We start from the raw sequence: 13,862 nt of genomic DNA on the forward strand, positions 1-13,862 counted from the left end.
ATAACACAAGTAGAGCAGAGAGTGCCACCCAAGCATCCTGCATCAATAGGGTCCCCGATTAGAAGCTATGGCGAATTTAAGCATTTGGGGACCTCAGTTCGTCAACACAAAACAGGGTAGAGAGAAGAAAATGAACAGAATTGACGAGAAGCCAGAGCACCAGGCTACAGGATGGATTGAAAGGGTCAAGAGGGCCCCGAGGGGAGAGAAACAGGAAACAGAACTCAGCAATCATCTCATGGCTGAAAAATCTCAAACTATGCAACCGTACGATGATCGCTGCAGGACGGTTCTGCAAACACTTTTGGGCACACATGTGTCCAACTGGTTAGGTTTACGTCCAACATCTGCCATCCTTCCACGCCAAGGGAAGAGAGAGGAGACCCAGGAAGATCACCTTCCAGGCCAGAGGTACGAGTGCTTCTACTCCCAAGGCTACCGACAAACAGGCTAAGACTTCCTTCAAAGGAAATGAAGATGTTCTGAAGGTACTGGGTGCTGTGAAGATAAAAACTAAAAAGACGAATCCCACCACCTACTCCTCCATCGGAAGCTAGTCCTGTTCCAGCATTTGAAAACCAGAGAAGGTTTATGCAAAGAGAAAGTGAGAGTCGTGGTTCTCCACCCTTCTCAGCCCATGTTGATGAATGAATCACGTGAGGAGCTTCTGTGAATCTCACACTCAGGCCACTCAAACCCATTAAATACAAATCTTGGGAGGTGGTGGAGAGGGAGGGATGGCCCAGACATCAGTGCTTATTAAAGCTCCCTCTTCTGATTCTGATGTACAGGCAGAGTTGAGAACAACTGTATTAGCAGAAAGGCCCACACATAGAACAGACAACACAGAGCTTTTCCAGCTGGGCTGGGAGATTGGCACCTCTCCCACCCCCGCTGGTCCCTGAGGCACCTCTAAGGAATCCTTTTATACCAGCACTTAAGGCAGATTGTAATTATACATTTGGTGATTTTTCTATTTTTCTCCAATCCGTCAGGCTGGCTCAGCCTTCAAAAGCTAATCAGAATCTAGCCACTCCTCACCCTCCTCCCCTGCTGCCATCCTAGTCCAAACCACCATCCTTCCTTGCTGGGGTTGTTGCAAGAGCTTCCTGATGGGTCTCCCTGCTTCCATCCCTGCCCCATGGCAATCTGTTCTCAGCAGAGCAGCACGAGTCATTCTTATGTGAGATGAATTAGGTCGTATCCCCCCATCTTAGTCTGTTGTCATGCTACTAGATGACTTAACAAGAACCAAGATTGAGGGACCAGCAGATGGCGTAATGCTTACATTGCTGGACTCCTACGTAGTCAACCACAGTTCAAGCCCTAAACCCAGCAGCTTCAAACTCATACTGGGCATGTGTGTGTGCATGCCCAAAATCCCAAGAGTAGAATGGAGGGGAAGGGATTGTGGCATGGCCATACCCCCCTGGGGGGGGGGGAGGCAGTGGTTTCTTGCTTTCTATTTCTCTGTCTCTTTCTATCTCTCCAGCAAGTGCACGTGCCCTATAGTAAAATCTCTCCCTCAAGAAAAAAAGATCCAAGATTGATGTGGTTCATGATCCTAGGGGCTGGAAAGTCCAAGGCCCGGGGCCGGCATCTGGTCAACCTCTGCCATATCACAGCATGGCACAAGAAGTGCAGGAGGGAGTGGCCTGCTATCGGCCATGTTACTTTTATATCCACTCACTCTGGGGGAATGAACCCACTCCTAGGAGAGCAATGACACACTCCCTCATGCAAGGCTGCACTCCTACATGCATGAGGGTGGGCCATGATCCCAGTACTCCTCACCTCGTAACAGTCCCACCCCCTCCCAACACCACGACATCCGTGACACTGGGGACAAGTGTCTAGTACATGAGTCTTTGGGGGCCAGACCATTAGCCAAACTACAGCACCCTCCTGGGCTCAGAATCCAGAGGTGGTCTTCATTTCTTCCAACGTAAAGGCCCAAGCCTCCAAAGCTCTACACGAGGGGTCGGCCAACTTTCTCACTAACTCTCCCAGGCCCCTGGGTCCATAAGGCCCCTGTTGTGATTATTCAACTCTGCCCACAGAGCCAAAAAGTGATGAGACATGAACACACGCAGCTGTGCTCCAGTGAGGCGTAGGCACACAGGCAGGTGGGCTGGTCTGCAACCCCTGCTGTACAGAGCAGACCCCCGCTATGGTGCCATCTGAGACGCCCCTGCCATTCCCCCACTCTCTCCTTGTGAGACACACCGGCCTCCTCCATGTTCCAGGAACACGCCAGGCATTTTCCTCCTGTGCTCCTCCTGCCTCAACCTTCCCTGTACTCAGCAACCTCTCTCCTCCTTCAAGTCTCTGTTCACGTCTCACCCTCTCGGTCAGGCCCATCTGGATCCCCCAGTTCATCCACATCTGCACTCACACTGAAGCCTACACCTGTCTCTCAGCAACTCCAGCCTCACTGCCATGGGAACCCGCCATGGGAACCTGCCGCAGAGGCCAGCGCCCTTGTCACTGAGCTGCACCCCCCAGCCCAGGCCTCAGAGGAGCAGGGGGGAGACCCCACAGGACTGCAGGCATGCCAGGAAGGCATCCAGCCCGTCGCTCCTGGTGCCCGGGGCTGCTCCACTCCTGCCTTCTGGAGTCTCTGCAAACTGCTCTTTGGCCTCCTCAACCTGGAATCTTCGAAAGAAGGAAATCCTACCGTGAGCTCCTGATACCGGCGCCAGTACAAGCCCCACGGTGGCTCGTGGTTAGGGGGTCGCCTTCCAAGAATCATGGTTGTGAATCACTTCGTGATCAATTTTCTACAAAAAGAAACCTGACTAACTTAACTCAGTGGCTCGTGGAAGTCCAGAATAAAGTACAGACATTGAGAAACAACGACCCACGGACCAGCGGAGGGTGTGATGGTTACATCACTGGACTCTCACATAGTCGACTGCGGTTCGAGTCCTGGGCCCAGCAGCTTAAAACTCATGCTGGGGGACCAGGCATGGTGTAGTGGTTACCTTGCTGGACTCTAATGTAGTCAACTGTGGTTCAAGTCCCAGGCCCAGAGGCTTGAAACTCATGCCAGGTTCATGTGCATGCGTGCCCAAGATCCCGAGAGAAGAACAGAGGAGAAGGAATTGCACCATGACCATCCCCCCCAGAGGGAGATTTCTCACTTTTCTGTCTTTCTGTCTCTATCCTGGTGAGCATATGTGCCTTCTAGCAAAAATCTCTCTTAAAAAAAAAAAAAAAAAGATTGCAGTATGGCCATCCCCCAGAGGCTCATTTCTCACCATCTCTCTGTCTCTCTGTCTCTCTCTCTCTCGTGAGCACATATGTCCTATGAAAAAAAAACTAAAAAAAAAAAAAAGACAGAGAGAGAGAGAAAGAAAGAATAATCCACGCTAATGTGGCTTGAGGGGAGAGTGTGATATAACTGAGCTAGATTTCATGACTGACAGTTAGAAACCAGGAAACACATATCGCCCCTTTAGGCCTGCTGACACGAGGGTACTGTCATGTGTTAAAGGGGACCTGTCTGCTCCCAGAGTGGCCACCCTCTCATTCATGCATGACTTCCAAGTTACTTGCTCAGAGAATCTAACCAAGCCCACTGTGCTTGTAATAATAACTCCATGAAAATAGTAAACTTGGCTTTGACTTCGCAATCACAGAAAATATATTTTTTAATCATAAAGGGTAGAGAAAGTGGCTGACTGTGGTTTAAGTCTCAGATCTGGCGGCTTGCTTTCTCACTTTCCCTCCCTCTCTCTCTTCCACTCTGTCCCTCTCTGATCAAATTACAATAAGTAAACAAATAAAGTTAAATTTAAAAATAAATAACTCTTTAAAAAGGAACCTCACCTATCTCTTACGCACTATCCCCCGTGCCTACGCTACCCATTTGTCATTATTTTTAACTCTCTGTCCTTCTCTGCACCCTGATCAGCACGTTCACCACTTTTCTGCCTCAGCTTCTTCTCCTGTTCGTCCTAGGAGGGAAGAGTCCCTGCACAGACTGGAAGGCACGGCTCACTCGTTCCTCCCGACTGCCCTCGGACCCTCCTTGGACCCCGATCCTGGTCTGTCGATGGCAAAGTCTGGCCTACTCAGCCTGGAGACAACAGTGCACAGTAGGAGCCAAGGGCAGGCCCGGCAGAGGAAAGCCTTTGCCCGGCTTCTTCCCAGGGTTGGTGAAGCTGCAAAGCCTCCAGCTTTCTGCTCTGGCTCGTGGTTTGCCAGGCCTCGGTGCCAGGTAACAGCTGTGCCTCTGCCCACCCGGTTCTTGGCCCCACTGCCAGGAGCCAGGCGAGCCTGAGCACCCCCTGGGCGTGTTCCCCGAGGCCGCTGTGCAGAACCAGTTGTCTGCGGCTGGTGCTCACTTCAGCTCTCTGGCTGCAGGAGTGGAGCAACACCCAACAGTGCGTCCTGTGTGATCTCACCACCTGCAGTGTGTCTCCTGGACAGATTGGAGGTGCCGAGGAGGTGTTCTAAGGTCTCCTCCATGGTTTACCTCCTAAAGCAACTCCCCCATCATGCTGCCTTTCCACTCAGGACAGGGGACAGCACTCACGACCCTGAGGATTCCTTTTGCCACAGACTAGTACTGATTGACAGCTACAAAACGAAATCTTCCAGGTCTTTTACATCCTTGTATCCAGGAGGCCAACAGGTGACGAGATGGTTAAGATGCTGGACTCCCACGTGGTCCACGACGGTTCGAGTCTCAGACCTGCAGGCTTGCTTTCTCGCTTTCTCTCTGCCACGCTCTCTCTCTCTCTCTCTCTGGTCAAATTTAAAAATAATAATAGCAAATTAAATAAATAAATAAATAAATCTTTAGAAGCTTAAATAAACCAGTCAATCCTGTATCCGGTCTGTCAACACACCATGTGGCATCACCTCAAGAGAACTTCAGCGCGTGATGTTGCAACGTTTGGTCTCTGGGAACACGTGAAGGTTCTCCTTGGAGACTAGGTGGCAAAGGCTGAAAAGGTATCTCCTCTCGTTCTGTGCCAAGGCCATCTTACCTTCGATCTGGTCGTAAATGCAGGTGGGGCCGTCTGAGGTCGGGCTGCTGCGAGAGGAACACAGATGCACGGTTGGCCTTATCTGGTGTGGCCGAACAGACACGCCTTTGTACTAGAAATGCTCACCTCAGTTCACAGACTGCTTTGCACACAGGCTACTTTACTGGCTCTTCACGAGATCCATGAAGACAGATACTTTGGGGACCAACAGACAGTGCAATAGTCACGTTACTGGACTCCCATGTAGTGGACCATGGTTAAAGTCCCAGACCTGGTGGCTTGAACTCGTGCCGGGGATGTGTGCACATGTGCCCAAGATCCCAAGAGGAGAATGGAAAAGAGGGTTGGCGTAGCCATCCCCCAGGGAGGCAATTTTTTGCTTTCTGTCTCTCTGTCTCTCCAGCAAGGACACATGTCATATAGAAAAATCTCTCTAAAAAAAAAAAAAGAGAGAGAGAGTGTGAGATACCATGATTGCCCGTGTAAGAGCCCCACTATGTTCCGTGAACGGCAGGCATGTACAGGGCACCTCTGCACCTCCACCTCTGACAACGCCTTTGCCCTGGAACTCCTATGACAAATCCCCACTGCTCAAATCCCCCCCAACACTGGCAGGTTTCCCACTCTGCCTCCCAGATGCACCTGCTCAGTCTTGCAGGCTACCTGTGGCTCATCCTTCACGCCGGGACACTCAGGGGGGATCAGGCATGTCAGACTCACTTCCTGTCCTGCCCACCCACGACCTGCAGCCCTGGTTCCAAGTCCTCAGTGAAGAGCCAGCCCCACTCACTCTCACGCTGCGTCTGCAAACGCAGCCCAAGCAGAGTCCTAGACTCCCAGCTACCCAGGAGAGGAAGACGAATGTAGGGGAGGAAATAATACCTAAGAAGAGACAGAGTATCTGCGAACCGGGATCTGCCAGGCCCAGCAACGTCAGTATGAAATGCAAGTGAGTCATGACCTTGGACAAAGGTCCTAACCTCTTCAAGCTTCTACGTTTCAACTCTAGAGTGGAAATATGGATAAGACATCTCTCTCCCTAAGGCTTCTTGCAAATACTAAGCAAGATGGGTAGACGTTAAACACTGAGCATAATGCTTGGGACCTGGTGAGCTGTCATAAACATTAACCATCATTATTACTATTATTATTAATAAGGTCAAAGAATGAGTAAGTGACAGAGCTAGGAATTGAATCTTTCTCTATCTCTTCATTTCCTTTTTAATAGCACATAATTATAGAAAATTAGTATATAATGGTAGACAGAAAGGGTCATTAAGTAGCTTTTGGCTCAATGTGGAGAAGTTTAATTTCTTTAAGAGCTTACTAGAGGTCAGAAAAATATTACTTCCCCTAGATAAATAATACTTAGCACTTCCTAGGATTTATTAAATTTCTCTGACAGGGAGCACTAAAGGAAATGTCACTACCAATAGGTGAGATAGAACACATCTTAGTGGTCTTTACCGTTTTAAGCAAATACACGTTATTAAATTCAGTGGCGTTCTCTGTGGGCTTCCCATAACAGAGTGTGGAATGTATTCTGGGTGGAACTTTCCCCTCATGGAGGTCAGTTCTGGAATCACTGCAGAGTCCTCTGTGCAATTAACTTCTGCAGTTTTGCAGTAGCTTCCCAGGCAGCTGAGTATGAGCTAACGAGGCAGTAGTATTCGTGATGACCCTCCACAGGAGGCCGGCTTCAGATCTGTCCTGCAGTAACATCCCGTCAGAGTCATGGCCCACCGGCTGGCGTTCCCCCCAGTATGTGTGTCAAGGTCCGTCGGATAATTAATCATATGAATTCCAGTGGACCCATACTGGTACCTCCAGCTTTCTCAATAACATGTCTGTGGTAGGTTTTTTAATTTTATGTGATGGGCAAATTGATGCAAGTGTTTATTATGGGCCAAAATCTTTATGGGTTTTGACAGACTGTCCTTTGATCATTTTCCGCAGATGCTGCAGCAGGAGAGGAGGTGTGTTCATGCTCAGATGAGGCCTTGCTACGTTTGCAAGGTTAGGGCCTGCTTACCAGGGTGGCTGGCAAGGAGATACGCTCGGGGGCAGCCAGAGCTCTGAATGGATCTGGATAATCTCTCTATTAAAAAAAAAAGAGAGAGAGAGCTTAGCTGTGTGGTTCCTCAGGGTTTACTTGCAGTGGTGTAGACTTCACTGTTGCCAGGTTCAGCTGGGTGTCATTTCATTCTGCTCGTTCTGACAATAACCTTGAAAAGACATCAAATCCCTGGCAAATTGAACATTAGGCAAATGAACCTAGTCTAGATATGAGAATGACTACTCCGGGCCAGGGACGGCATTCGTGAGCTCATCCGATTCTCATTACAACCCCGTCATGTGGGTGTCATTATCAAGCCCATTTAAAGGCGGGAAAACCAAGACTCAGGAAGGTTACTAACCTGCTAAGGTCAACCTACCAGCCAGAAAGAGAATACAGGCTTTGCCAGATTCCCTGATTCCAGAACCCCAAGTATCCACTAACCAGGATCCAGTCACGCTTCTTGCCCTTCTTTTTCCATTTTATTTTTAAGAGACATTTTTTACTCTAGGATGCATGCACTCACTGGAGAGACAGAGACAGAGAGACAGAAAGCAAAAAATCACCCCTGGGGGGTGGCCACCCTGCCATCCCTTCTCCTCTATTCTCCTCTCTGGATCTTAGGCACGCACTCCACACACATGCCCAGCATGAGTTTCAAGCCACTCAGTCCAGGACTTGAACTGCGGTTGACTACATGGGAGTCCAGCAATGCAACCATTACGCCATCTGCTGGTCCACCCTCCTGTTTTCTGATCCTATCCTCCTGTTTTTTTATCTATGCTCTTCCAAAACAAAAACAAAAACAAATCTTATTAAGGTCTTTATGAATCTGTGGCCCCCAGCGTAGACACTCTCACGTGAGACTTCTGCTGTCACCCACAGCTCGGCATAAGCGTTCCTTACTCGGAGACGGCTTCTCTATCACATGGCATGCTCGTGACTTGTTTCAAGCAAGAGACAATAAGCTGAGGCAGTTGCCCATCATCTTCTGTCCATCACTCATTGAGGGCTGCTCCCAAGACTCTGGCCTACTGTGTGCCTAAACAGAAGGGCAGCCTGCACAGGAAGAGCGAGTGCCCAAGAGTGGGCTTTCAAGGCTGGTTAGTCCAGGCGTTCACTCATGTCCTCAGGAACCAGAGAACTCCCTTCTTCACACTCATCTCCCTGCTGTGCCAGGTCCCCTGCACAGTGAGTCCTCCTTGGTCCTGGCTTTCTCTAGCCAGAGCTGGATCTGCTTCCCGATTCACATAGAGTAGGAAAGACCACCTCTTCCTACTGAGAGCGGGAGACGTCCCAGACATTACCAGACAACTCACATGTCTATTTCTGAACTAATCCCCAGCGCCAGAAAAATACGAAGCACTGTTTGGGCTAAATCCAGATTCTTAGAACAATCACTGACGTGGAAAATGTTCCTATTATTGGGTGATATGAGTCAGGGCCGAGCGTCGAAGCTGGGTCACTCAGCCTCTGCCTGGGACACACAGACACTTGGGAAGTGGTGAGCTTAGGAAGGGACGAGTAGGAAACAGGTGCCAGGGGGCCACCAACCTTCCACTGCACATAATCACCTGAGACCACTTTACGATTTTCCCAGGTCTCTGGAGCTCTTATCTGCACAAACAACTGCACCGTCTCAGCACTCCCCTCCCTGACTCTGTCAGTGTCACAGGTCACGGTTTTATTTACAGCATCACCTAATATATGGTTAGTTGTTCAGGACCAGCAGGTGGCAAAATGGTTACGTCACTGGACTCCCATATTGTCAACCACAGTTCAAGTCCTGGACCTGGCAGCTTAAAACTCACACTGGGCACGTGTCCATATGCACCCATAATCCCAAAAGGAGAAGGCATTGTGGCATGGCCATCACCCTGGGGGGTAATTTCTTGCTTTCTGTCTCTCTGTCTCTCCAGTGAGCACATGCGCCATATAGCAAAAATCTCTCTCTCTAAATATATACATATATATATATTTATAAATGTATATTTTATAAATACTTACATAAATATGTATGTTTATAATGTACATATAATACACACACACACACACACACATATATAAATGTGTAGTTGTCCATTCACTTAGTCTGTTTTCTTCAGTAGGAAATGAGCTCCAGAAGAAATGAAGATACCATCTGGCTCGTTTGCTGTTATACCCCTTCACCCACAAGATAATGTTTAGAACACAGTAGACACAAGACAAAAAAGGGAAGAAAAAAAAAAACAGAACACAGTAGACACCAAAGAAATGCTTGCTGAATGCATGCGTGAAGTGATTCCTGAGCGAGGCAATGGATGACGGCATGTGCTACACAGAGCCAGGGGGTGGGAAGAGGTCCTGTGGGGCTCCTGTCGGAGAGGGGGTTCCTTCGTCCCTGGGAGCCCTGGGTGAGCGTGAGAAGTTGGGAGGGGGCTACGGGGAAAGAAATCCTGCTGCTCACAGCTCCTGGATCTCGGCTACAGGTTGGGCAAGCTGCCACCCATCAGCCTCATTCCCATGGGCAACCTTGGGTGTGGCATTGCTAGAGCCAGGGTCGAGCAGGGCAGTGGCTCTCCCCTCTGTGAGAAAGGAGGTACCCATCAAAGATCTTTGATGGCCAGGTGAGGGGGCGATACTGGGGCGGTGGGAAGCCACCTCCAGGGTGGCATGCTGAAGCCTGGCAGATAGCCAGACCCCATCATGCCTGCTTCCTGTTCACACCTGGTAAGACAGACCACCTCTTCCCATTCAGAGCAGAAAACTGGGACCAGCAGATAACATAATGGTTTCATGGTTGGACTCCCACATAGTCGAGTGCGGTTTGAGTCCTGCACCCGGCACCTTAAAACTCACACCGAGATGTGTGCGTGCGTGCCCAAAATCCTGAGAGGAGAGTGGAGGAGAAGGGATTGCAGCGTGGCCATCCCCTCTGGGGGGTGATTTCTTGCTTTCTATCTGTCTCTTGCTATACTAAAACTTTCTCTCAAAAAAAAAAAAAAAAAGCAGAAAACTTGCCAGCCATTACCAGAAAACTCTCTTGCACTAACATGTTCTTAGACCATTTTCCCTCCTAAAGTCTAGGCCTGGAGGAGATGCCAGAGAAATGCAGACAAACCATGCAGACCTTGTTGGTCTGGACAAACTGAACCCTGTGGACACACTGAGGACTTGACGGGCTGATACACTTGATACCCTAACCACTTCAGACACTCTGGCCACTCTGGACAGAAGGGTTCCTTTCAACATAGGGGCGTGCTAGGACGGTGAACTGATGCAGATGCAGCGACCCTCGGAGAAGGCTCACTGAAGCCTTGGACAGCTGTAGTGGCCTCCAATCCCCTACTCGGTGGAAACCCAACAAAGGAATAGCCATGAAGCATGGTGTACACGGCATGGTTACAAAGTCATGTGAGTTGGTGCCAGATCTGCCACCATCGCACTGACCACCCGGGAATGCCGCCTGACCGCCCGGGAATGCCTGCTGTGGCTCCCCTGGTCAAGCCTGTGTCCACACATACCTCCGGCTGCCTGCTGTGACCCTGGATACAATGCTTCCCTTGTGTGGACTTTCTTCCCCGGAACAATGAGCCATTGCTGGTCCTCTGCACCCTCCCCCACCCTCAGCATTTTCTAGGCTGCTGCTCTCCAGATTTTGAAGCAGAAGAACTAGTGTCACGATGGGAATGGGTAAAAAGCAATACCTGTGTGCGGGGGCTGGCCGGTGGCATGGTGGTTAAAGACACTGATTCCCACATGGCTGACCATGGTTCAAGTCCTGGACTGGTGGTTTAGTTTCTCACTTTCCCTTTTTTTCATCCCTCTCTGGTCAAATTAAAAAATAACAATACTAGCAAATGGAATTAAATAAATAATTATGAGATCTGCAGTTGGTGTAATGGCTCTGTCACTAGACTCCCACGTAGTCAACCACGGTTCGAGTCCCTGACCCGGTGGCTTAAACTCACGCCAGGCGCATGTGCGTGCGTGCCCAAGATCCCAAGTGGAGAATGGAGGAGAAGGGATTGCGGCATGGCCATCCCCCCTGGGGGGTGATTTATTGCCTTCTGTCTCTCTGTCTTTCTGGTGAGCACATGCACCTTATAGCAAAAACCTCACCAATAAATAAATATGTTTTTTTAAAAGAAGCAATACCTGTGTGGTAAGAGGAACTGTGTTGAAGGCTGTCTTTGCATTACAGGAGGCAGCCAGGTAGCCGGACAGAGAGTCTCCTCCTCAACTTTCTGGCAGGATGTGAAGTCTGTTCTGCTGCCACAGTTTGGGAAGGCCACCTATGGCATTTTTCTTTTTCTTTTTCTTTTTGAAGAGAGGTTTTTGTTATAGGGCTCATGCATGCTGGAAAGACAGAGACAAAGAAAGTGAGAAATCACCCCCTGGGGGGATGGCCATGCCACAATCCCTTCTTCTCCATTCTCCTCTTGGGATCTTGGGCACGCATGCACATGCACTGGGCATGAATTTAACCCTCCGGGTCTGGGAATCAAACCGTGGCAGACTACATGAGAGTCCAGCAGTGTAACCATTACGGCATCTGCTGGTCCCACCATTTTTCAAGCAGATCTACTACCCTCGTCATTTGCTGAACTATCTCCGTGACTCCGACAACAGGCTGAACAGCAGCCCTAGCCCTTAATGCTGATTTCAGCTCTCACTTACAGGGATTGTGGAGGGCCGCTGGCAGGCGCTACGTGAGACTCCATTAGTTTTCCCAGACCAACCTCTGTGACATGCACGTGCATGCTGAAATGTTCATATCTTAGCGTTTTCAGAGATATTTGCTCCCAATCTTCAGGTTGTTGGCCTTTTCCTTTTTAATATAACCCATGTCCAGTTCCCTTTCTCCTGAGCCTTTCTTTTGTTCAAAGTTTTAATTGAGGGAGAACTTCAACACTATAAAATACACACAACATAACAGTTCAGCTCAAGGAATTTTAACATATGGATACCTACCACCTCGATCAAGACAGAGAGCATTTCTATCCCTGGGGAGCTCTCCTTTTTCTAGCACTATCCCTTCCCTCAAAGGTAACTATTACTTCTAGCGTCATAGATGAATTTAGTCCTAATGCCTTAGATTTTTTTAGGGATAAGGCTTCAGGGCATTGCAACATGTTTGATTGACTTCTTATCAAAAAAGGAAAAGAGAAGGCCCAATGGCGACCAAAGAAAGATGAGCAGAAAAGAATCTTCAGGCTGTGTTTACTCTCGTCACTTAGGCAGTGATTCTAAACCGGGAACTACCGGGTCATTGAGACAGATGTGATACACATTTGCATAGAAGAACACAGAAAAAATACATCATGACTTCCCTAACAACCTAATATTTTGTCCCTCAAGGACTATGGGGCAATGACTGGAGATATTTTTGGTTGTCACAACTGGGGATGGAAGTGGGGAGTACAATTAGCATCTCGTGGGGAGACCAGATTCATTAAACATCTTTCAATGCCTAGGACCCCCCCACACACACAACAAAGTTGTCTGTCCCAAACATCAACATTGCCAGGGTTGAGAAATTCTGAGTTAGAGGGTGGCTCCCCTTAAATAGGAAAAATGGACTTAAGATAATTTTCTATCATCTTGAAGCCTCCTTCTATAGTTAGATGCAAAAGTGGATAAGTAGGAGAGGCCAGCAGGGTGGTGTGGTGGTTAAGGTGCTGGATTTCCACATGGCCAACTGTGGTTCGAGTCCCAAACCTGTTGACTTGAAAATCACAACAAATAGATAGATACATAAATAAATAAATAAATACATGTTTAATTTTTTTTTCCTAAAAGAAAATGTGGGCAAGTAGTTCTATAGTTCAAGAATGGAATTTTCTATCCATTTTCATCAATGATAGCTAAAATTTCATCCAAATTTGAGTTGCAGTCTGCCCTGTAATTTCTCTCTCTGTTGTCAGTTTGATTCTGTAATTAAAGCTGGGAAAGGAGGTATCAGACACAAGTAGCCTGTGACCACAATTACCCGGAAGTCCCTATGTATAACTTTCAAATTAAAAATGCAACAAAAAATCAGCATTATTATTTTAAATTAAATGCTTTTGTGACTACGAAATAGAGAGCAATTCTACCTGATGGGACTTCCACGAAAGTGGATGAAATTGAACAAATTGTTTTCTTGACTGTCAACCCTAGCTTTTTCTAAGGAGAGGCTGTTAGCAAGGTCTTTTTTTAAACAATGTGCTATTGATCAGGTTCCCAGAGAAATTCGCTAGCAGTGCAATGTAGGTCAGACTCACAATTTATAAGTGACCACGGATGCTTTTTCCTTCTAGAATAACAAATGCTGCAATCAAGGGGAATGCGGTCTAATTTCCCCTCCTGGATCTTAAGAGCATCTCTTGAGTCTCATTTTCGTTAAATATAAATTGCACACGCACAAGAAAAGAAAAAAAAACACAATTAAAAGGAAAAGGCTTATAGAACCAGTGATGGTTTTTATCTTATGTCCATTTAGTTTGATCAGACAATAAAAATTTGACAGGAAAATATCTGTAGTCTCTCCCATCTACCTCACCTCATAGTAAATCTTTATCACGTATATCTCCTTTATCAGGCATGATTAAGAAATGAGGTATTTTATGTCATCAAACTTTCCAAGGACATGAAATTTAACCTCTTAAGGGGGAAAACTGTTTTGTTTTGTTGTTGTTGTTCTGTTTTGTTTTTAATCTTAAGCATGGCATTTTTTTCCCACCTCTGCCAATAAAAATTCTACTCATACTCTAATATACCTTCTTTCATGAAACATTTCCCTTACTGACCTAATCAGAAAGAACAGCTTCCTACTTAGAATTCCTGCT

Source organism: Tupaia chinensis, unplaced genomic scaffold (assembly GCF_000334495.1).
Source record: "Tupaia chinensis unplaced genomic scaffold, TupChi_1.0 Scaffold000389_1, whole genome shotgun sequence".
Classification (NCBI taxonomy): Eukaryota; Metazoa; Chordata; class Mammalia; order Scandentia; family Tupaiidae; genus Tupaia; species Tupaia belangeri.